The sequence below is a fragment of the Triturus cristatus genome, chromosome 4_2, assembly GCF_964204655.1.
Source record: "Triturus cristatus chromosome 4_2, aTriCri1.1, whole genome shotgun sequence".
NCBI classification, from domain to species: Eukaryota; Metazoa; Chordata; class Amphibia; order Caudata; family Salamandridae; genus Triturus; species Triturus cristatus.
This window is the reverse complement of record NC_140586.1, coordinates 72,938,892-72,963,439: the sequence shown is the minus strand read 5'-3', so window position 1 is coordinate 72,963,439 and position 24,548 is coordinate 72,938,892. Positions and strand designations below refer to the sequence as shown.

Sequence of the window (24,548 nt, the reverse complement as noted above, 5' to 3'; positions counted from 1 at the left end):
AGCCACGATCAGCCCGCTTGGTCATCTTCCAACGCTGTCGTACTAGCCAACCAGTCTACCAGTGGCTGCCAGATATCTACAGGCCGCGAGCGCTGCGGCAGCTGGTCCCAGTATGAGGTCAGCTGCTCCCTACAGTACACCGCCGATCTTATCCAGGCCTTCACGCTTGGCGGCATTGTCTTCTTCCAGTGTAGCGCTACCTGACGCTTAGCAAGTAATAATAAAATGGCCACAAGCCTACGTGAGGTCTTGGGCACATTTCTAACGAATCCCAATAGGGCCACAAGTGGGTCCGGCCCCAGCACCATCCCCACGATCTGCCCCACGGCATTGAAGACTGCTATCCAGAAGTCGCGTATGGGGCCACACACCCAGACAAGGTGATAGAACGCGGCATCCTGCGCACCGCATCTCCAACAGCACGCATCAGACCGCAGACCCATCCTACACAATTGAATGGGCGTCCGGTAGGTCCGGTGCAGATAGTTGAAGTGTACCAACCGCAGCCTATAATTAGGGGATAGGTGTTCAAGTTGGGAGCAACAGTACTCCCACTGCTTCTCGGTAATAGATATACCCGCTTCGAGTTCCCACGCGGATCTGGAGTCAGTGTGCGCAACCGGAGCCGTGCTTTGAGTAGCTCTATAGATCCGTGTGATCAGTTTGCGCGCGGAGGAGTTCGAGAGTACGTCCTCCAAGGCCGCAATCGTCGGCGGAGCCTCTGGAAACATAGGGTACCTGCCCTTGCAGGCGGACCGCAGTTGATAGTAGAGAAGGAGCTCCGAGGCCGTCGGTTCCGGCGCTGCCGCCATGTCCCGCACTGTGAGGAAGGTATCGTCCGGGTACAAGTCTCCCGCCACCTTCAGTCCGCAGGCCCGCGCCCGCCGCGCCACTGCCGCGTCCGTCAATGGCCCCAATAGTGGATTATCCGCGAGGGGCATACTCGGCGCATATAAGTCATCTACGCCTGCACGTTTGGCAATGCTTGACCAGGCCCAGCGTACCATCTCAACAGTGTCAATGTCGTCCCTGGAGCGTCTGTATCTCTGATATGCCGCTGCACGAAGGGGGCAGGGGGCCGCAACATCCATCTCGATGGCCACGTGCGGCTGGTAAGGGATCGGGTGCTGCCAGTAGTGCAGATATTGGGCCTGAGCACTGTACGCATATAGCTCCATGTCCGGGGCCGCGAGTCCCCCCTGACGGAAGGGAAGTGTGAGGAGGTTCCAGGCCACTCTGGGCTGCTTACCCGCCCAGACTAGTTCAATCAAGGCGGAGCGGAGCCGGCGAAAGAACGACTTAGTGAGTGGCACGGGAATGTTTACGAATAAGTAAAGAAACTTAGGAACGGCCACCATTTTAGCAATTGCTATGCGGCCCATCAGAGATAGTGGCAGCGCTTTCCAGCGCTTCACTTTGCACTCCAGCCATTCCACGGCCACCCCAAAATTGGCCAGCCATATGTCCTGTATCGATCGGCTAAACCGTATGCCCAGGTATTTAATCTCATCAGTGACCCAGTCGATCGGGAATTCCGTGTGGCATTGACTCGTACCGTCCGTCAGCGGGAACATCGCCGACTTTGACCAGTTGATATCGATACCCGTGAGGCCGCTGTACCTCGTCACCTCACGCATCAGTGGGTCGAAGTTTTCCGATGGATTCATCAAATATATGGTTATGTCGTCGGCGTACATAGAGACCAGCAGGCCACGCGACGTGAAGCCGATACTGCGATGAGTGTGGTGTTGGCGCAAACGAGCCGCCAGCGGCTCCGTCGCAATAGCGAACAGCAGTGGCGACAAGGGGCAGCCCTGCCGAGTGCCTCTTGTTATGGGGATCGGGGAAGACGTCTGACCATTAACCCGTACCCTAGCCGTCGGGTGATTATAGATTATTCCAATACGCCTGGCAAAGGAGGGGCTGAAACCCATGCGAGTGAATAACGCCCGTAGGAATTTCCACTCTAGTGAGTCGAACGCCTTAGTGGCGTCAAGCAATGCGGCCGCGGCTTGTACCTTGGGATCCAAATAATGCAGGAGCCCAAACAGCACTCTAAGATTGTGGGAAGTGGACCGCCCCATCACAAAGCCCGACTGATCGGACAACGCTATCTGAGGCAGCATAAGTTTCAGGCGGTCAGCGAGTAGTTTCGCGTAGATTTTGGCGTCAAGATTAATTAGCGAGAGTGGGCGATATGAGTCCGGGGTAACAGGATTCTTGCCAGGTTTAAGCAGCGTTATGATGAGGGCCTCTCGCATCGAGGCAGGGAGGATGCCAACCTCCATCGCTTCCTCAAAAACATTATGCAAGCGAGGGACCAGTAGGTCTGCGTATTCCTTGTAGAAGGCTGCCGTCAGCCCGTCTGGGCCTGGTGCCTTGCTGAGCGGCATAGCGGCTATAACCGCTCGAATGTCCTCCTGCGTGAAGGGGAGGTCCATATATTGTCGGGCACTATTACTGAACCACGCAAGAGCTATGGTGTCCAGGTAATCACTAATAATGGTGTCGTCAGGGGACACCTTAGAGGTGTACAAGTCCTTATAGTAGTCTGTCATCACCGCCAGTATAGCCGGAGGATCTCGAATTACTGCACCCCCCGACTCCTGTATCTCAAGAATATGCTCCGACCCGCGTGGCGGGCGCAGCAGATTTGCTAGTGTTCGGCCAGCTCTATCACCCTCTCCGTAACGCCTGGCCTGAGAATCTTTGGACAAGAACCTGACCTCCCTCTCAGCCTCCTCTTGATACTCGGTCAGTTTCGTCCTGAAGTCTGCACTCGCACCACCAGACGGGGTTGCCACCATCGCGGCTTCAAGCCGAGCCAGTTCAGACTCCAACCTGCCGAGAGTAGCTCTAATGGAGCGTAAAACCCCAGTTTTAGCGCCATGCAGTGGCCTCTTGTCACAGCTTTACAGGCCTCCCAGAGCACGCCAGGTGAATCTACTGAGCCCTCGTTTAGTGCGAAGTATTCCTCCAGTTTTTCCCGCAAAGAGTGCTGGAAGACCTGGTCGCGCAGAGCCCGGGACGGGAATCTCCAACTAAACGGCTGAATGTACTGCGGCGGGGTGGATATCGTTAAGCAAACCGGGGCATGATCAGAAAGTGACCGCGACAAGTGAGTCACCTCTAACACCGATGAGTGCAGATCTCTGGACAGCAGCCAGAAATCCAATCTGGACCAGGCCGCACGATGAGCTGTGATACACGTACCGGCGCGGGTCTCAGGGTGCAGTGTCCTCCAGGAGTCCACCAGCCCTGCCTCTTGCATAATATGGCCAAGCGCCTCCGACGCCCTAGGGTGATGTTCCAGAGTGGTGCCCTGCCTATCTGCAGTATCTGACAGTACCACATTATAGTCTCCTCCCCACAGTATCGCAGCAGGTCCACAGTTCCGCACCTTATGCCACAATCCCTCGTAGAAATCTGGATTATCGTCATTCGGGCCATAAACATTCACCAGAATCACTCTCGCGCCGCACAGCGAACCTACCAACAGAACAAACCTGCCCCCCACGTCCCTGATTTCCTCATGCGTCCTCCAGTGAAGCCCTTTTCTGATAAGTATCGCCACCCCTCTAGAGTAGTTAGAGTAGTGAGCGTGAACTACCTCACCCCATCGGTTGTGTCTGAGCAGCTGCGCAGCATTGTCCGTCAGGTGCGTCTCCTGCAGAAGGCAAATGTCCGCACCCTTCCTAATCAGAAAGGCCTGTATCAGTCTCACTTTCCGCCTATCATTCATGCCCCGTACATTCCAGGTAATACACTTTATGCTATTCACCGCACCATACGTGTTAACAGAGTTCGGGCAAGCCTCAAGCATACACCTACCCCCCAGTCACCCGGCCAAGTCACACCAACTCTCGAAGCACGCATTTCCAATCCAGCGGGTCCCAATATATGAGGGCGGCAATGCCACAGCAATCCGCACGCCCGCCAACAGGGCAGGGAACCTCCACCAGGCACCAAGCAGGGAAATAGAACTCGAGCAGGCCACGGACCCGTTCCTCGTTGCATCGATTCCTGCAGCCCGTCCCTGTCAGACAACACATATCCCACCCGGCCAGCTGGGCAGCCTGCCCGGTAAATGCCAGTACACCTCTTGCTAGGTGACTGTCGACATGACAGCGCGCTGCGCACAACGTGTGATTCAATAGCAGTTTTCGCCACCTCCGACCCGGCTCTGAAACTTAAATAAAACACAACAAAAACCCCCAGCCCCAGCCAAACCCCTAACCCTCCCGCTCCAACCCCCCAATCAGGTTGTGCAATGAACTCCCTGGACCCCCTCCCAACTACAACAACTGTAACTACAGTCTCTAAATGTGGACAGTGAATGGGAATCATCCCTTGAGGTACGCAGGTTGGCCACCTACAGGCCCTGTACTTGTGACAGGGCGATCGAGCGCGAGACTAGTGTACCAGCTCAAGGACCATCCCCCCCCAATCCCGCAGCCCTGCTCAGCTCCCTCATAGCATCTGAAATTGGAACTCCAGGGAATTAAACATTCTCAATATGGCCCAGCACAGCGTAGCTAGGCGACACCCAGCGATTTAACAAGAAGCAAACAGGAGTAGTCATTCAACGTCACTTAGCCTGTCCCGCCGGTCCGGGTCAACTGCCGGTGTCTGAGCCTTTTGGTCCTTTAACAGTTGTTTGGCATATTTCATAGCCGCCTTAGCGTCAACAAAAAAGGATGGCTTACCGGGACCCTGGACCCGGAGTTTAGCAGGGTAGATGAGGGAGTATTTGGTGCCCGCCTGTTGAAAAAGTTTCTTCGCCGGCAAAAATTCCCTTCGAGCGGCTTGAACCTGCATCGTATAGTCCGGGTATAGTGCAATGTGGTTGCCCCTGTATTGCAAGTCCGATATGTCCCTTGCCATTCGTAAGATCACGTCCCGGTCCCTATAATTCAAGATTCGTGCAATAATAGGCCGGGGCGGTGCACCGGGTTTAGGCCTGGGCCCCAGTGATCTGTGAGCCCTCTCGACCAGGAACATCGGAGACAATCCCGACCCAAACAGATCCTTACACATTTGTTCGACAAAGAGCTCCATGCTGGTTATGTCCGTCGTTTCCGCCACACCCGTGATGCGGACGTTGTTGCGCCGCGAGCGCGCCTCCAAATCCTCATTTTTCTGCTGAATGAGTGTTAGAATCTTCTCCATGCCCCGAAGTTGGCCGGCAAGGCCGGTCTGATTTTCCTCCGTGTCGGCCACACGTGTTTCGAGCGATTCCACTCTCCCCTCTTGTTTGTCCATGCGGGACGTGATACCGTCCATGCGGGCAGCCAGCGCATCCATTTTGCCATCGATGCCATGTAAGCTTGTTTTCAGTTCCTGAAACATGGCCTTAATGTCCGCCTCCTGAGCACCCCTCTGGTCCGCTCGAGTAGATTCGGCCTCACGGAGGTCTGGGTCTGGGTCCGGCGGCTTCTGCTTGGACTTGTCGAAAGTGATTTTCGGCTGCCGCGTGTCCGGTTTGCCCATGGCCACTCACCAGCCGCCACCCGGCGCCGCGAGTATGCCCTGGCGGCCGCGACCAGTCGCCGCCAGTCGCCGACCCTCAGCGTCTCACCGAGGGCAGCAGGTCGGTTAGTCCCAGTAGGTAGGCTGAATGGCTGGGCCTCCAATAGCGGGGCGCGCACCCTAAGCAGAGCAGGCGGGGAGAGTCACAGCGCAGGCCGCCGGAGCAGGACAACCCTAGTACAGCCGTGCACTTTCCACATAACAGGTCAACGCTCCAACCTCACCACAGTATTGTCGGGGCATGTACGGCAGCCGGCCTCGTCTCTCCGATCGTCTCCCTGGAACCTTCGACCATGGGACTTCTGCTTCAGGCAAAATGGCCGCCACTGCGATCAGCCGCCCGGGCCCGTCGCCGTGCGCCGTCGTGCAATCCAGGGGCGGACGTTCGGCGGTCTTCCACACCAGCCGCCGCCTCCTCAGCTTCACTCCGACAGCCGTATGGGGTGAGACCTTCGCCGGGGTGTGCTTTTCTTTGGGCGAGCGAACAGCCTCTGCCTCACCCCTCGGATAGGTTTCGGGCACTCCACACGCAAGGCCCCGGCTCTAGCGAATGGTGTAGGCCGCCACGACTCCGCGCCGCCCGCGGGCCGCTCTCCGTCCACAAGCCGCCGACGGGGTCAGAAAAGCCAGAGCACAGGGCGGACACCCAGGACTACCGTCTCGGGCGGGGAGGACCGAGCTCGCACCCCAGTTCAGCTAATAATTGAAGGATTTCTGTGCTCGATCGGCGGAGCTGCGGTTTCAGGCAGCCATTCCGCTCGGCAGCCAAGCCACGCCCCCCAAGTCAAAATACACTTTTAACATCCTTTTAATACTTTGTATATTGAGGCTGATCTTACCGCTCACTTCCTTCTTTTTAACGTGTCCTCTGCACCGCAATTACACGACTCCTGCCCGCCTGCCCGCCATCTTGGAGGTAACGCGGGGAGCAGTCTAGTGTCTGCTCCCCACACACTATTTAGAGGGCCATGGCGCAAGCGCGCAGCGTCGACATCTCCTGAGGCTTGAGCCGGGAGATCGAGACTGCCGCGCTGTGCGTGGTATTTTGAGTGCTGTAATTGTTGACACTGGTGGCTAGTACATTTGTTTCTCTCACAGAGTATTTTTTACTGTGTTTTATCCTGAGTGAATTTTAAGTCAAAATACACTTTTAACATCCTTTTAATACTTTGTATATTGAGGCTGATCTTACCGCTCACTTCCTTCTTTTTAACATGTCCTCTGCACCGCAATTACACGACTCCTGCCCGCCTGCCCGCCATCTTGGAGGTAACGCGGGGAGCAGTCTAGTGTCTGCTCCCCACACACTATTTAGAGGGCCATGGCGCAAGCGCGCAGCGTCGACATCTCCTGAGGCTTGAGCCGGGAGATCGAGACTGCCGCGCTGTGCGTGGTATTTTGAGTGCTGTAATTGTTGACACTGGTGGCTCGTACATTTGTTTCTCTCACAGAGTATTTTTTACTGTGTTTTATCCTGAGTGAATTTTAAGTCAAAATACACTTTTAACATCCGTTTAATACTTTGTATATTGAGGCTGATCTTACCGCTTACTTCCTTCTTTTTAACGTTTCCTCTGCACCGCAATTACACGACTCCTGCCCGCCCGCCCGCCATCTTGGAGGTAACGCGGGGAGCAGTCTAGTGTCTGCTCCCCACACACTATTTAGAGGGCCATGGCGCAAGCGCGCAGCGGGCGCGCACAGCGGGCACGCCAGAGGCGCGCCAAAGGCAAGCCCGTCTGCGCCAGTCCATGCCAGGACGTCGCCAGGCGCCAGGGACTATGCCACCTTTTACAGCTAATTCTAGTAAGTGTAAACTAGTATATAGTGGTGCAGAACTTAGGCTTATTTCTGCTAGGTCGCCTCTGATTAGCTTGTTATGCCACAATGTGCTGCCACACTCTTTGGAATGACCCATTTCCTGCGCACAATGTAGATTTCAGAGTAACTGGGAAGCTGAAATCCTACAAAATGTTCCCTCAGTACATATTCCTGGGCAGTATGATACCGGGCCCTCTGCGTCCCCGGACATCAACATGACCAGCAATAGTTATATCCCGACTCCTAAAACCCCACAGCACAACCACTGGAAGGGCTTTTTAAGTAATGTGAGATCGCTCCCTAAACACTCATCAGAGATCTGGGATTTATTAACGACCGACTTACCTGATGTGGGTTACCTAACTGAGACCTGGTTGAAACCCACCAGTGGCCCAGATAAGATTGCCATTCCTGATGGCTATAGGATTCAACGGCTCGACAGACCGCTGAAAACCGGGGGGGGGGGGTTTGCAATCATTCATAATGATAGCGTAAAAATTTCTATTTTAGACCAACGCACTAATGCTCAAATCGAAATCTTGATCTTTAAAATGGAAATGGTTACCCATGACTTTTGGAGAGGGGCACTGGTCTATCGCCCCCCTGGCCCTATAAAGGATTTCTCCTCCCAACTAATGGAATTAATAGCCCCCCATGTTATTGCTTCTGAGAATTTCCTATTATTAGGTGACTTCAATATACACAGCAACAATCTTTTGTTTCCTTAAATATCAACTTTTGTCTCTGATTTATCCACACTGCATCTCCTCAAAAAGAATGAGGGTCCCACACACACGGCTGGTCACACTATAGACATCATTTTTTCCAACTCTGACCGGCTAACTTGTAAAGCCCCCCGCCCGATGTGCTGGACTGATCATGCACTTATCAGTTTTCAAGTGCAGTACCCTCTAACGTCCTCTTCTATGGCTACACATATCCAATTCTCCTATAGACAATGGTCTAAAATTAATCCGGAGTCTTTCTTATCTGCTTTTATTCCTCCCAGGTATCCCCCGACCAAAAATATTGAAGATAATCTTACCCTTTTTAACACTACTGTTTTAGCGGCCATTAACTCTATTGCCCCTGTAAAGATATGTTCTAAAGGCCCTAGGAACAATCTGGCGGTCTGGTTTACTCCGGAACTACGTGTAACGAAAGGCCGATGTAAAAATCTGGAAAGAAAGTGGCGGCGCACCCACCAAGACACCGATAAAGCAAACTTTAGAGCAGTGCTAACTCTTTATCATAAAGAAATTAAACAAGCCCGCAGAACATATATAGCTGCGCAATTAAGGCTAGCAGGTAATGCGCCTAAAATCCTCCACCAAATTTTGCAAGATTTCACCTGTCCAAAAGCATGTGATTTGGACAACAAGCACTCTCAGTCTCTCTGCAATAAAATCAGCTCTTTCCTCATACAAAAAATTGATACCATCTATGACAAATTTTCTAATACCTGCCATACTTCATTGTCTGACGACATTGTGAAACCCCCTATTGGCAAACACGCAACCTTACTGACCTTTCCTCCCCTCTTACGGGCTAAGACCGCTACACTATTGTGCAATGTTAAATCTGGCTCTCCCGTAGATGTTATGCCTGCAAGAATAGGGACGTCTCTTGCTCACGCATTAGCAGACCCGGTCACCCTGCTTTTTAACTCCTCTTTAAGTAAGGGGCTAGTTCCCCGCTCTTGGAAAGCTGCACAGGTCATCCCGCTACGCAAAAATAACAAGCTTCCTATGGATGATCTCGCCAATCTTCGCCCTATCTCCCTCCTCCCTTATTTGAGCAAGGTCCTCGAGACGTATGTGAATAAACATATCTCGTACCATATTGAAGTGACTGGCTACCTGGACCCGTCCCAATCAGGGTTCCGCGCAAACTACAGCACCGAGACTGCTCTGGTTGCTGTTACCGATTGCATTAGACGGACGCTCGATCAGGGACAATCTGCCATCTTGGTCCTTTTAGATCTCTCTGCCGCTTTCGATACGGTTGACCATCTGACCTTGCTCGAAAGATTAAGAGGGGCAGGATTAGGGGGTACGGCGTTCAGCTGGGTAACTAGCTTCCTTACTGACCGCAAACAAACTCTGAACCTTGGCCCTTTCCGTTCCACCACCGAGTGTTTGACCAAGGGCGTGCCACAGGGCTCTTGTTTGAGCCCTACGTTATTTAATATCTATGTGGCCCCCCTTGCTTCTCTCTTAAGATCTCTTGGGTTCATCCCCATATCCTATGCGGATGACACCCAACTTATCTTCCCTTTTGATAAATCTTCACTGACTGCTCAAACCTGTTTCTCCCAAGGTATGCTGGCCATTTCGGAGTGGATGAGTGGTAATTTCCTGCAGCTGAATGCCAGCAAAACGGAGATCATCCTCTATGGCGATGCCCCCATCATGTGGTCACCAACTTGGTGGCCATCTGAGTTGGGGCCCGCTCCGCTGCCTAAACTCACAGTAAAAAACCTTGGCGTTCGCTTCGATCAGGCTATGTCTATGAGGGATCATGTTTCGTACACCGTCGGTGCTTGCTTCTTCACACTGCGCCTTTTGAAGAAAGCTCTTCCTTATCTCCCAGACTTTTTCCGCAAGACACTTGTCCAGGCTCTGGTATTAAATAAACTGGATTACTGCAACACCCTAATGGTCGCTGCCAATGAATCTGCCCTCAACCGTCTGCAAGTGGTGCAAAACACCGCAGCACAATTGGTTACCAAAGCTCCAGGCGGTTCCGCCTCTATCCCGCTGCTTCGGCAACTGCATTGGTTGCCAGTGAGGAAACGAGTCAAGTTTAAACTCTGCTGCCTGACTCACAAAGCATTGTGGGGCCCCGGCCCTTCCTACCTGACTGAAAGGCTCCTCCAATATATCCCCAATCGCGATCTGAGATCAGACTCTAAATCGCTGTTATTCATTCCGAGGATAAAGAGAGCACGGCTAGGAGGTAGATCTTTCTCCTACCAAGCTCCATTGGTCTGGAATCAGCTTCCCCTCCCGCTCAGACAGTGCTCCGATTACCTCGGGTTTAGAAAGTTACTAAAGACCACCCTTTTTTCAGAATGACACCGCTACATCATCCCCGCACAGTTCTGCCAGTGCTGAGAGACCCCTTCGGGAGTGATTCACGCGCTTTACAAACTATTTAACATAACATAACATAACAGAGCTCTCTTAACTTCAAGACATGAGGCTCTCTTCTGCTGTACCTCCATTGTGTAATCCGGTAATATTGAAACCTTGCTATTGTCCACAACAAACGGGCCCACAGTTCTTGCCCTTTGCAACAGGAGGTCCCGGTCTTTGTAATGTAGGAGCCGTGCCACGACCGGGCGGGCGCCCAAGTCCGGAGGGTAGGCCAGCACCCGGTGTGCTATTTCAAGGCTGTAGAAGGCCAAGAGGCCGGTCAGGGCGACCACCACCATCATTCTTCCAGGTGGGTGGCCATGTATTTGTCCTCTAACCCCTCAAGTAGTCCAACCACTATGATGTTGTTCAGCCTATTGCGGCCCTCAGAATCCTTAGCCCAACGTTCAATTGCGTGGACTCTGCCAGAGAGCTCCGTTACCTGGATTGACAGCGACTGTAGTGCAGAGTGGAGATCGGCAAGGGAGGATTACTTGGACCCTGTCCGCAAGTTTTTGATGTTCCACTGGGAGCAGTCCCAGCCCCACCGACTCCGTGCTAATGTCTGGGTGTGAGGTGACCTTAGTATACACTATAGCTTCAAGTATTTTAGCCAGTTGGTGCCGCACAGGATCTTACGAGGCCCCGGACCCTGCTTCTCCCGGCCCCCTTCCAAGGCAATCTCCTCTTCGCTTGTCTGTGTTCCTGTCAGCCGGGCACTAGTTTTGCCCATCTTTGGAGGAAGAGGAATTCAGGAAAGTATATAGGTCTCAGCCTCTGTTGGCGAGCAGGCCCCTCCGTCTTCAGCGAGTCTTATGCCGTGCCACCCTGGGTGGGCCCCTACCCGCAAATCACTAAGTGCTGTAGGGACACCGGCCCTCCGCTCTCACCAAGTGCAACAGGCGTCCCCCAACGGGGGGGTCTGAGATGCCACCAAAAGACACCAGGCCGATTGCTGGGCCCCAAACCGGGCCAGAGTAGCCACTCCTTCAGGGGCCTCACCACACTCTGTTCACGTGCTCTGCACCACATCCAACAGGGACCCCTTAGACCATCCGCCAGGCCACCACCCTCCGTAGGCAGCAGCAGAGCAGACCAAATCTGGGCCAAGGTGCATCTTCCAGATCCATATGAGGCACCAGACCCCGCCTCCAGCCATGAGGAACTGGTGCCCCTTCTCCCTCCACAGAATATGCATGGAGAAGCTTGTCTTGTCATCTGCCAGGCTGTCCACCCTCCCCCCTCCCCCCACGGGGTTCCAGGCCCCACTCCTGCTAGGCTGGGGCTGTCTTGCAAATTGGAAATGGGAGAGGAAGCAAGACACCACAGGCCCCTCACCAGACCTCGACCGGCATCAGGTCAATTACCAGACCTCAAATTGGGCCTTGAGCATCTTTAACGGGGGGGTCTTCACACGTCATCCCCGCGCACTACATTGGACTCCCTGGATGCCTCTTGTGCTCTCCCCCGAGCCTCTGTCCTCCATTGAGTCAGCCAAGAAGGCAGCCGCAAGGCTGAGGATCCCCCACCTCGTTGACATAGGAGAACTCAGCCACTTTCGTCCGTTCAGTTCGTGAGTGTCAGGTTCTTCGTTCCGATGTCCCCGGGGCTGTGTTGATGCTCTATGGGGGCCCACCTCTGGATGACCCCAAGTCCGGCTATTGAAACCGCGGACTTTTGGGGTGATCGAGCGGGGGAAGGAAAGGGTGGGGACTGCAGGGAGGGAGATCTGTGAAGGCAAAAGAGACAACAGAACACAGCATAAGACGTTTTGTTTCCAGTTTCTCTCAATGGAAAACACCCGCGTTATTTTAGCACGAGGGTAAACGCGAGCTTGCCCTCACCTGAAAAGGAAAATAAGGTATTGCCGGACATATGGGGGAGAGCTACAGGTCGTGGTCTTTTCGTTTGCAGGCACTAATATAAACGACAAGGAAAGGCACACGTGGGGAGAATGACAAGGATCAACATACAGACACAAACACCATATATAACTTTGTGGAGTAATACCCACTTGTGACTGCCCAGCTCACTCCTTGCCTTCGGCTTTGTAACCACCCCTCTCTCCTGTCTCGCACATATGTCTAGGAATATAAGCAGAAGAAATCAAAAGTGTAAACCAGGCCACCGCTGGGTGCGAACGCTCACTGCTAGTGTCTGCCTGGGAACTGAGGTCTGTGAGGCTGGCGTACGATACGCCTATGCTTCCTATGCCTCCGATTTGTCGGACGATTGCACTAGGTCTCTTTGTCTCAGAGTAATGTTCGGGCTCGCTCTCTGCCTGTCTTGAACAGCGAGGCTTGCCCCCTTAAGTCTATTCACTCTCTTTATACTTGGTCGCTCCCCTGCATGAGACCATCCGGTCTCGCCAACAGAGGGGCGGGTCTGTGATTTCTCTATGACTCGGAGAGCTTGTCTCCGACTAGGATGGGTCGAGCCCCGATGGAAATACTGCCACAGTACTCCTACCTCGGTCACGACGAACCTCCGGGTTTCACGGGCCGCTACCTGGGTGATGAGCTCGTCCGAACCTTCGTCTCTCGGCGTCTCCTCGTCTCGTCTCCCTGGTCGAAGAATTATCGGCTCCGTGTGCAATGACCTTTCGCCTTTTGACGTCTTGTGGTGGGGCGTGGCGCGCATTACGCATCGCACCTCCCGCGCTGCCCATCGGGAAGTGTAGTTCTTCGCGCAGTCCTAGTGTGTCGCTAGTATCGGCCGGCGTGCGCTGATAAGTCTGACAGTGAGGCCTCATCCGACCCCAGTGTGTGCAGGCCGCCTCCACCAGCGCTGCCAATTCAGGGCAGGGTTGTCTAACTCAGAGGTTCCTATAGTCTAGGTCAGGACTGTTCTCCACCTTTCTGTGCGGGCAGTCACACTCAGCGATCAGCGTCCGCCACGCTGCTGTGCAGGGCTCCCAGGTCCATAGGCACAAAAGATCTGGAGCTCACAGCCGCCATTTCACGAGGCTGGCTGCCTCTCGCAGTGCCAGCAGCCCCAGCTCTCGGACTCAGCGGGCGCGCTGGCTGCGCTCCCCAGCAACACACCAGGATGTTCGATCGTGGCTGCGTCTTCTTCGGCAAGGGCACTAGTCCTATCCTGAGTCATGCAGGATAATAGACGGGCTGGCACGGAGCGACAGGCTCAAGCGTCCACCATCTTCGGCAGTCAAACCACGCCTCCATCCAGGGTTGAGCATTTGTTGTGGGTTTGACCTATACAATGCTGGCAGAGGTTCTTATTGAGGAGGAGGTTGTTTAATGAAAGCATTACAGCATTGGTTTAGTCGTGCCAGTGAAGGCTGAGGTCCCCATGGATGATGTTTTTGACATCCAAGAGTGAGCAGTTTGTTATCAAATTTGCTAGGTGTTCACCAAAAGAGAGTAGGTTACCTAGTGGGTGATAGATTAGGTAACTGTTCAGAACTGTGTTCTTTGTCATCGTTATGGTGGTAGTGAGAATTTCAAATGTGCTGTAGGTTAGGGTGTTTGTTTCTTCCACGTTGATGTTATTTTTGTGTATAATGGCAATGCCTCCACCATGGGGGTCCTTCTTATTTTATTTTTTGATGATCGCATATCCCGGTGGGACTAGCGAGTCCATTATCTGGTATGAGCTTTCGTTTAGCCATGTTTCTGTGATGAATGCTATGTTAATGTTGGGGTTCGGGATGGCTTCGGCTAGTTCTGTTACATGCTTGGTTGCAGATCTGCAGTTAATAAGCATACATTTGGTTTCTCTGCAGTGCTTAGGATCTTGAGGGGAGGAAGTCAAGGGGATGTTGATGAGGTGTCCTGGTTCTCATTGGTGTGGAGTTTCTTACTAGGCCTGTGATTACCTGGCTCTTAGAAGAGGGGGTGATTCTAAGAGGTTTCAGATTGTAAGATTTGTCTAGATGTGCTGTCTCCTTCGGAGACATTGTGGGGGTTGTTCTTTTAAGCCTCTGGGGTCTGCTGTTGAGAGGCTTTGTAGTCCAGCTGAATGAATGAATACTTTTTTATTGTTTCAATTAATTAAAATTGTTACAATAAAGATCAAGCGGAGATATTCCAGCACTTAATTACTTCAGTTGTAGTAGATTTGTATTTAACGTTAATGTATACCGTTCTACCACATGAGTAAAATAGATCTAAAATATTGCATTTGACGATAAATTGAATAAAAACTGTGCAAATGGTCAACTGTCGGAGCCTTCAATTAGTTCTAATCCCTGATTAAGGCGATGACTTAGAGCAGTGGTTCCAAATCTTTTGACTCCTGAGGACCCACTTCTGAATCACTACTGGAAGCCGGGGACCCCCAAGCAATTTGTACAATTTCAATTTCAAAAATTAAAACAGTAATTCGCAAAAAATACACAAACAAGTACACCCCAAACAAATACTTGCATTACTAAAGCTTTTATTATTTTATATTGAAAAATATGCAAAAATCAAAACATTTTAATGGGAAGGATGGTGCTGCATCTCGGCGACTAACTTTTCAATGTTTGGTTTTATTTCGCAAAGTTGAATCCTTAGGTCAGATTCAACATTTTGCAAGCGATTTCTGCACTTATTTGTAAGGTACATAAGAAAGCCTACTCATATAAATATGTGGTGGGGAAAGGAAGTAAAACCTGAAGTGCCTAGTACGATAATTCCGAGTAATCTGTTCGTACATGCAGCCACAAATGTGTCAGACTCTGAGACTTTTCCTTGAATTGAAGTTTAAGTGCACTATCTGTAAAGATTTCAATCAAACCGTTTTCTTCAGATGCGGTCAGCCCCATTAAATTGTCAATATCTACATTAAAAGGATCTTTAATCCAGTTTTTGCTTTCATCCGGAAGTGGAAAGTACTGACGAAAACTACACCGCATATCTTGGATATGCTGGATAAAAATTTCTAAGCCTTTGTTCGATAATTCATCATCAGCAGATTCCAAGAATGTCTTCAGGATCTGAAAAGAATCAAAATTTCTTTGTGATAAGCGACGAGCCCATAAATCTAACTCTTTTTATCATTGCCTCAATCTTGTCTTCGACATTAGAAATTGTGATACCTACTCCTTGCATACTCAAATTGAGTGCATTTAAATGGGTGAAGATGTCTGCCATATATGCCAGCATAGCTAACCAAGTATTGTCATGTAAGAGCTCATGAAGTGCGAATGGAGATTCCAGTTCAGTGAAGAAAACTCTGATTTCATCTCTTAATTCAAAAAGCCGAGACAAAACTCTATTACGAGACAGCCATCGGACTTTCTGTATGCAGCAAAAGCTGATGATGATCACTATCCATGGACTGACAAAGCTGTTCAAAAAGCCTTGAATTTAGTGACCTAGCTTTGATAAAATTTACAATTTTGACTGACTCATTCAAGACCTTTTTTAATTCCTCTGGCATCTTCTTAGTGGCTAATGATTCTCAATGAATGCAACAATGATGCCATACAACTGAAGGGTTAATTTCCCTTATTCGTGCTACAAGTCCAGTTACTCTCCCAGACATGGTATGTGCCCCATCTGTGCTGATTCCTATGCATTTGGACCACTGAATTCCATTTGATGTCATAAAATCATTGAAACTGCTGAAGACCTCTTCAGCAGTGGTATGTATCAAATAGCGTCAGAACAGTAAATCTTCAATAATGTTCCCCTCAAAATCGTATGTAACGTAGCTCAGGAGATGAGATTTATTTGCTACGTCTGTACTTTTATCTACTTGCAGGCTATAATGCAGACTTTTACAAATTCTTTCGATCAACTGTTCCTTTATGTTGTCTGAAATGTTGTCAATTTGCTTTTTTACAGTGTTGTTAGACAATGGCACCAAATGTAAATCTTTTGCTGCTTTTTCTCCAACCATTGCTGTCACAATGGCTTTAGCAGCAGGTACTAATAGTTCTTCAGCAATTGTATGAGGATTTCCAGCTTTTGCTATGAGCATGGACACTTCATATGAAGCTTTCAGAGCATTTTCATTAACAGATGCTGTTGCAGTTTTCTTAATTATTTTTCTACTTTTTAGGAGCTCTTGCTCTTTATTCTTGAAGACTTCTATGGATTTAGTTGCATGTTCTTTATGCTTAGATTCCAAGTGTCTTCGTAATTTAGAAGGTTTCATGGCCTCATTTGACATAATTTCATAACAAAGCACGCATTGTGGTTGCAGTTCATATTCTGAACCTGAACATGTGAAACCCATTAGTAAATATTCACCATCGTATTTGCGACACTTCCTTTTCTTTTCACTTAAATCACTTTGTTTTCAGCATGATGGCCCATCATTGATTTCTTCAGTGGCTTTCTGCTTAAGGTTAAGCCAGCGATCCATCTTCCTTATGTTTAGGATACAAATGACAAGTCTATTTCACAACAGGTTATGGAATCAATTTCTATCAAAGCTATTTGGTGAGGCACGTACTTCACTACTTTACCTACTACAGGTTGCCCTCATCAGATGTTTCCGGACTACATTTGCTTTGACGTTTAGAGATGAAGCAGCACCTGTAAGAAGATTTTAACACTGTATCAGCACTTGTTGAAAAGACAGAGAACACTAGCAAATCATATGCATGGATAGGAGAATCGTATGTACGCTGCTTCAAGATAATTCCATTTGCTCAGTTTAATTAAACATAGCTCATTCATTTGGCCTCCATTGTGGAAGCAGTCCATTGTTGATTGCATGGAGAGGTTCGCACAATAGTATGGGAAAATATGATCAGGGTTGGAGTTAAGCAAGAACACTTCAGAAAGTAATTTTGTTTGCTACACACTGACCGTAACTGTGTTGACTTTGAGATTCAATTTACACCTGAGTGTCACAGAAGTTTCCTGTGTGGTTCCTGGCAGCCATGGGACATGGCATGAGCAGCTGATGTGACATTGAGAATAGTTAAATGCATACACATACATGCCAACATTTTAGAAGAGGAAAGTGGGTTATTTAAAAAAAATGTTTGGTAGAATGTATTTCCTTCATTTACGTCTATTGAAGCAGAGGCAATTTCAGGCGGGAGACAGCCTGAATTGGGTCCATTGGCATGGCCATGTATGCATACAGCGGTGTATTATTTAGTGGTACAAGGCTCCTGCTCTCAGCCATAGCAGCACCTCTACATTCTCATTTCAGAGGCTACGAGTGTTGACCCTTCCTTGCAGAAACAGGCTGAATGACTGAATTATTAGCATGTTTACCTATTCTCTGTTTAAAAAGGACTAAAAATATTATATATTTATGAAGCATTTTATAATAAAGACATGCCCCAAGAAGCAACCAATGTGAAAATTCTAACAAGATAGTGCACAAATCGATGAGTCCAGTGTATAGAGCAAATTCAAGGCCTATATTAGGAGTTCCTCATGGAAGTGCAAGAGATGGCAGTATGGTATCTGCACAGGAGGCATATTGTTTCAGAAAGATCATGGAACAATGCTATTCCAATTACCATAAACACCTGTTAGGCATAATCTTTAGTCACAGACAGTAGAACAACATTTTACCACCAATGGGTGAGCAGTGCAGTTAAGGCATATTTTAGAGAGGCCTCGCATGGCACCTGACGAGACCTTCTCCTGTTAAGGTGCCCACTGCCTCCATCCCTTGCCAACAACAAACCACAAAGGCTACACAGTGTCTATTAAGTGGTCCTGATAAGGGAGCATATTCCACAACCGTTCAGGCATACACAAATAGGATTTTTACACAGGGGCCGCTCGTAGCTCCCCAAAGACCCTAGCGACTGGTTCCTCCGGGTTCAGACCGGTGAGCCTTCATATAGTTTTTTATTTTCAAGAGTTTTATATAGTGCAAACTAGACCCAAGGACAATGTTCCCTCTATTTTTTTTCCTCTATGTGCGGCAGAGTAAGGTCTCTGTGCGCTGCAGCCAAGGCTATGTGCGCCAAGAACACAACCGCTCGCGTAGACCCGGGCTTTAAGTTGAATGAAAAAACTAGGGGAGTTTATCAAAGGAGCGTGACCAATGCAATTAAGGGCATGGCTTAAAAGCAATTAAGCGAAAAATCTGTGCTTAGAATAGTGTGCCACCCGACTGATATTTTGCTTCTTCTGTCATTGCATCCAGAATTCCAGATATATATTACAAGTAACATTACACCGGCCACACAAAAAATCAGCACAATCAGCCCGCATCCGCGCTCTATTGAAAAAAGAGATGCATCAAGTCCAAAAGCATGACGTGTGCTTTACAGGTCGTGCTTTTGGGCTTGCTGCATTTCTTTTCCTAACAGAATGCGGCTGCAGGCTGATTGTGGGCATTTGTGAAAGTATTGCTGCTAATTGCAGCATCATCATTAACATAAATATCTTCACAATGGCCTACAATCAGCCCGCAGTCGTGTTTCATTAAGACAAGACATGCATCAAGTCCAAAAGCACGACGTGTAAAGCACACGTCGTGCTTTTGGACTTGCTGCATTTCTTCTCTTAATAGAGCGTGGCTGGGGGCTGATTGTGGGCCATTGTGAAAATATTTGTTAATTGCAGCGCATGACAGTGTTGCAATTAACAAATATTTTCACAAAGGCCCACAAAGAGATCCCAGCCGCGCTCCATTAATAAAGAAATGCGGCAAGTACAGGAGCCCCTGCGGGCATAGGCTTCCCGCAATCAGCAAATTACCGTTTTTCGCGCCGCTCGCGATTTAAAAGCGTGCGGCGCGAATGCTCTCCTAGGATGTGCGCGCTTCACACTGGACACTGCGCGCTTGGCAGCACAGAGGTGCGCGCAGCTTTCAGGGAACACTACCCAAGGATATCAGGTATCGGAGCGCTTTACATGACCACCAGTTTTGCTACAGATGGACACATTCATTTTTGTTAGGCACTGGGAGATTAAGTGATTTGCCCAGAATCACAGGATGTTGAACGTCCCTGCTGAGACTCAAACCCAGTTCACCAGCTTCGAGGTCGACCTCGCATGACAGGACGGCCCTGTCCAAAGTCAGCAGGGGAGTAGGTCTTTGTTTGTGTGCAAACAAATCCCCAAACAGAAATATATTACTTTGTCAACCTGGTGATCAGTGACATACAATTGATCCTTTTGTCGAAGCAAAACGCTTTTTGAATTCCAGCTCAGTCTCCCCCGGGAGGGTCAGTGGTACAGTCCTCATTTCTGTGACTCTATCAGATGAGTATTTCCATTACAGTCCTCTTTAAATTGAGAAGCAGGGGCAAGGTGGGGCTGAAAGAACAAGCATTGGCATTTCCAATAGGTCTTGCCTTTGGGACCTTATAAGTGTTTAGCCAGAGATATTGACTTTGCCTATGTCTTTAAGCTATGCTGTACAGAAGTCTGCAGCATGCTGAAAAGTTATAATAAAGAAGTGTCAGAAGCAAACTCCGCCCAGGCTTAATTGTGGGTTAGGCACAGGGCCCAGCTGGCCAAAGGCTGTGCACATTGGGAAGGGAATACTTTCAGAAGTTGGCTGTACTAAACTCTCAAAAAAACTCTGTGATTCACTGAGCTACATTTAAAGTGAAGTTATGGTTGGTTAGAACACCTTAACATAGGTTTTTTTTAAACTCAGAAATTCACTTAAAAACCCAGTTCAAGTGAAGTTATGTTAACAAAACAAAGCCTAAAAACTGAAATTCACCAATCATAGTAAATGCTGCAATTCATTACTGATGCATCAACCACGCAAACTATTACGTGCACACAAAACGCAATGCTTATGACCTCACAGTGTTTATACTTGTTTGGTTTTCTAATAAACCATTTCACAGATGGGGGGAGGGGGTTCTCTGTGAACTGTGATGGAGTGGAGAGGCAGGGACTGCTAAGAGTAGCTTATGACAGACGTCTGCCTTCTTGGCTGGGGGGGTCTGCTGTGAACTGAGATGGAGAGGCAGGTATTGCTAAGAGCGGCTTAAGACAGACGTCTGCCTTCTCGGAGGTGGGACCCAGACCTGGACAAGAAGTTACGAGACAGTGTGTTGCATCCTGTAATCAAAGCGGGTTAAGATGACGCTGCTTGTTCAGAATCTGTGCTGCTGACTTAGCCTCAGCTGCTACTTAAAAAATCCAAATTGAGTTGCCATTTGGTGTCAATCAGGAACTGTTATTCATCCATTTACCGTAGTTTTACTTCCGTTTACAATGAGAAACCCAGTCTTCGGAGCCTGCCCTTTGCAACGCAGCAACATGAAGTAAAACACTTTCTAGCAAATACTATTAGCAGTCATTCAGAAAAATCTCTGGATTGTACCCCAGGCAGCCCCATCGCCAAGGCTGGGGAGGATGCCCTGCCTGCTAATGATACAGATTGCAACCAAACAAAGAGAAAAACAACAACAACAAAAACCGAGCCGGCTAAAGTTAGGACAAAAATCCATCCTCCTGGTGGAATTTCAATCCCGATGCACGGAGGTGGAGGCCCGCAGGATACTCACGGCCCCGTCCAGAAGGCGAGCTTATGGAAATTGCTGAGGCCTGAAATAAAACCCTGCTTCCGTTTTTCTAATTTAGCAGATCTGAGAGAGGCGATCCCTCCAGTTCATATTGATCTGTTCCGTTAGGGTCATAAGTTTATTACCGTTTCATGGCCCGGCTGATACTCAATTTTTCTGCCTGTAATTAAATCAACATTAAAAGCATGCCGATCTCAGTGGCTTGCATACTAAGTATGGGCGGAAGCAAAGACAAGGTACCGTAGTAGCAAAGCGGAAAGTACTGTACTGCCATTACTAAACCTGAAAACATCAGTACGTTAGCAAAAGCGCACACACAAATTACACACTTACATGCAGTTCCAGACAGAGAAGAGCCCTCCTGCCCGTTCGACGTGCTCCAGCCTCCAATGCTCTTCAATCTCGAAACAGCTGCTTTCAGGGCAAATGGGGACATATCGTAGCAAAATGCCCTGGGCCTGGCCACAAACAGAAGAGGAAACGCACGCACTGCCGTGCGAGCGCGACGTCGGGTGACGGGCAGAAGTGAATAACACAATAAGGGCCAGGCGGGCAACTAGAGCCAAATTTCGGGGGGGGCTGAAAAAGATTTCGGGGGGGGCTGAAAAAGATTTCGGGGGGGGGGGGGGGGAGGTCTTAGTCTTCCAGCCATAGGCAGAGTGGCTGTAAGAAGGGCTGAAAACACAACAAAAGCCTCATTAACGAGTAAATGGTCTTTTAAAGACCTGTGAAGTACTCGGGTCCGGCTGCAATTAGACGGACGCCAGCCCGCGAAGCTGTCGCAGCCAGGCTGTCACACACGACGGGGGGGGGGGGGGGGGCCTGAAGCCCGGTGAGCCCAATGGGTGTTGCGCGCCTGATAAGGGCAATCACCCTTCAGCTTGCACCTACAGCTGAATGGTGATTGGCCAAATTGTATTGCAGTCTTGTTGCCCCAGCGCCAACAACATTCCCACCTCTTATGTGCTGTGAGGGCACATGAGCGTTTCGTTTTTTACACCGACGGTAGGCACTCAAGTCCTGCGGACCCCCTGGGAATGTGTCACGGACCCCTGGGGGTCCGCGGACCACAGTTTGGGAAACCCCGACTTAGAGTTTTTCCACTAAAGTGCTGATTTTCGCTCATCTATATTGAATCAAGAAAGATTTCGTGGCAACTGAGTAGGTACAAGTTCAATAAAGTGCGATGTGCGAGGCGTTGCCTAAAAGTTCTTTCACCTTGTGTGCAAATTTCGGAAAGTCTGGCCAGTTCCATTGGAATGTCCAAATTGATAAGAGGTTTCATTGCATCTTGACATGTGCGTGTTCCGTATTTTAAAAACAATGGATTTAGTAAAGTGCGACGTGCCTGTGCCAGACAGTGGCATATGCAAACCAAGTGAGCCATGGATTCCTCGTGCTGTTGACAGAGTCGGCAAGTACTGACCACCTCTAAAGATTTCCAGCGCATGTTAATGTCTTTTATCGGCAGGACCATGAGTCTCACTGCTAAGATTCGCTTTAAAATTTACTTGTTTAAAGCGGCATCAAGGTATGGCTGCCTTAGGCGGTCTTCGTAGGAGGTAGCAAGTATCCTGATGTTGCTGTTGGAGAGCTTCAGTTCCTTCATGTCCATGTCTAACTTGTTTTTTTTAAATCGATTTTAGGGTACCAGGCTGATGAATAAAATCCTGCCAGTTGGACATGTCAAGGTGCAATTCAGTGCAGGTGGTGTACAAACCTTTGGACCACAAGTTATTTCCTTTCTCAAAAATTGTTTTTAAAATTGCTTTCACCGAGTGCGGAGGGGCCGCACATACCCCTCGATAGAACCGCACGATTCGGGCCCTATGCTCGTAAGTCTGTTTGTTTAGCCCAAATTCCAATCGGACCAGTGCATTCCGGGCATGTCGGTATTTGAAAAATTCGCTTAAACACTCGACAGCTGGCTTGTTACAAGATGTTACTAAAAGCCGCCGGGAATGCTAGTTGCCCATATGTGAGTGAGGGTAGCAGCTTGGCGCATATGACCTTTCTGATGGATTTAGTGGATGGGCCGCTTAGTTTAGAATTCAGTTTGCATGGGGCATACGTCACTGCCTTAGCTTTTGTTTCAGTGGAAGCGATGTGTGCCGTGGGTTTCCCATTACTTGTGAGCCAAACCCCCAGGTAGTTGGCTTTTTTCAAGATGCCCAGGCTCCAATGTTGTCTGAGTTTGTAGGCATACTTCCCAAATATTACTACCTTCATCTTTCCCGCATTTGCCCATAAGTCATTAATGCTGTTGTACTTATTTAGTGCTTCCAATAATCGTTACATACCTGTTTTGATGTGGTCCAGTAGCACTATATCGTCCGCCTACTGCATTAAAAATAATCTAGTCGAGCCGATTTTAGGAGATAGAAGGTTATCCTTGTATAATGTTTTGCCGAGGTTTGCCGTGCATAAATTAAAAAGGAGGGGCGCCAGTACACAGCCTTGTTTCAGCAAACAGTCTGTTGGGATCTTTTTAGTGGCTGCATTCGTCGTGAGTTTCACCCGCACCCAGGTTCCGGTGTAGAGACTGATTATTGCTTTTAGCAGTATTGGTGGTACCCCCCAGTTTTGCAATTTCCGCCACAGCAGGCTCCGGTTAACGTCATCAAATGCCGCGGAGTAGTCCACAAAACATGCAAAGAGTGGATTGTTCTGCTAAGTAAGCGAGAGCTAAGATGTTATCCATTGTTGATGCTCCAGGCCTAAAACTGGATTGATAGGCTGGTAGGATTTCATTATAGTTGGCCCATTACTGCAAATCTTGCAGAAGGAGGCTTGCATATCCTTTTGCATCGATGTCCAGGAGAGCAATCAGTCTGTACTTCGCTGGGTCCCCGGTGTCTCCCTTTTTGTGAATGGGTTGCAGCAAAGTATCTTTCCAAGTCTCCAGGACTGTTGAGTTGATCAGGCAATACTGATAAAGTGGCATAAGTATGGTACCTTGAATTGCAGTCTTCTTTGAAGAGGTGTCCTGGTAAGCCGTTGGGACCCAGTGCCCCGTCCTTTCTGATGTTTTTTAGAATTAGTGTGACACAGTTTGCTTCGACCTGGTGCACTGATGTTTCTTCACAATACAAGAGCTTCCCTGTTACCGGCTGTGCGGCTGTATCTTCGATGGGTGGAGGGAGAGTATTTCGCAAATCATCGGTGCTATAGAGATGTTGCTGATGCGGTTGAGCCTGGCTTGGCGCACAACAGTACAATGTAGCCACATGGGCATTCCATGAGTAGCTGGAAACCACGTTGCGCCTATCGTGGCCGTGCCCTGAGAGCCTATTGATGAATGACCAAAATTCTGCCTATTTGTTTGGGGTCAGCAGGCTATGAATGGTGGGAGTCTTGCTGTTGTCTTTTGCTATCCCATAAGTTTTTCCTGTGCATTTTCCTAGCTAGGAATTGGTTTCGGAATGTTTTGTCCTTTCCCTCTCGCTTGTGAGTGTGGATGACTGATCTCAGGGCCCGCTTGCTTTGCCCCACTTTTGTGCACCGGGGTTGTGGTTGGTAATAGATCCTTTTTCCTGAGGCTCACCGGTGGTTTGTTTGACTGCATATCAAAAGTTTGTACACCTCTGTCGCCAGTTTAATCCAATTTTCACAAACATTGCCTGCTATAAGTTCGTGGGCGAGTC

General features: G+C 49.3%; 1 protein-coding gene across 2 annotated transcripts in view; it reads right to left on the bottom strand.

Moving 5' to 3' along the window:
* Positions 1–24,548, bottom strand: part of LOC146833012 (TLC domain-containing protein 4-A-like) — a 375,443-nt gene that overhangs the window by 136,093 nt on the left and 214,802 nt on the right. The window contains exon 8 of one of the 2 annotated variants that reach the window (XR_014960484.1): positions 16,906–16,975. The gene's annotated coding sequence lies outside the window, so the exon portion shown is untranslated. Of the gene's footprint in view, positions 1–14,868; positions 16,976–24,548 lie in introns of those variants that run through there. The other variant, XR_014960483.1, reaches the window with a different exon arrangement.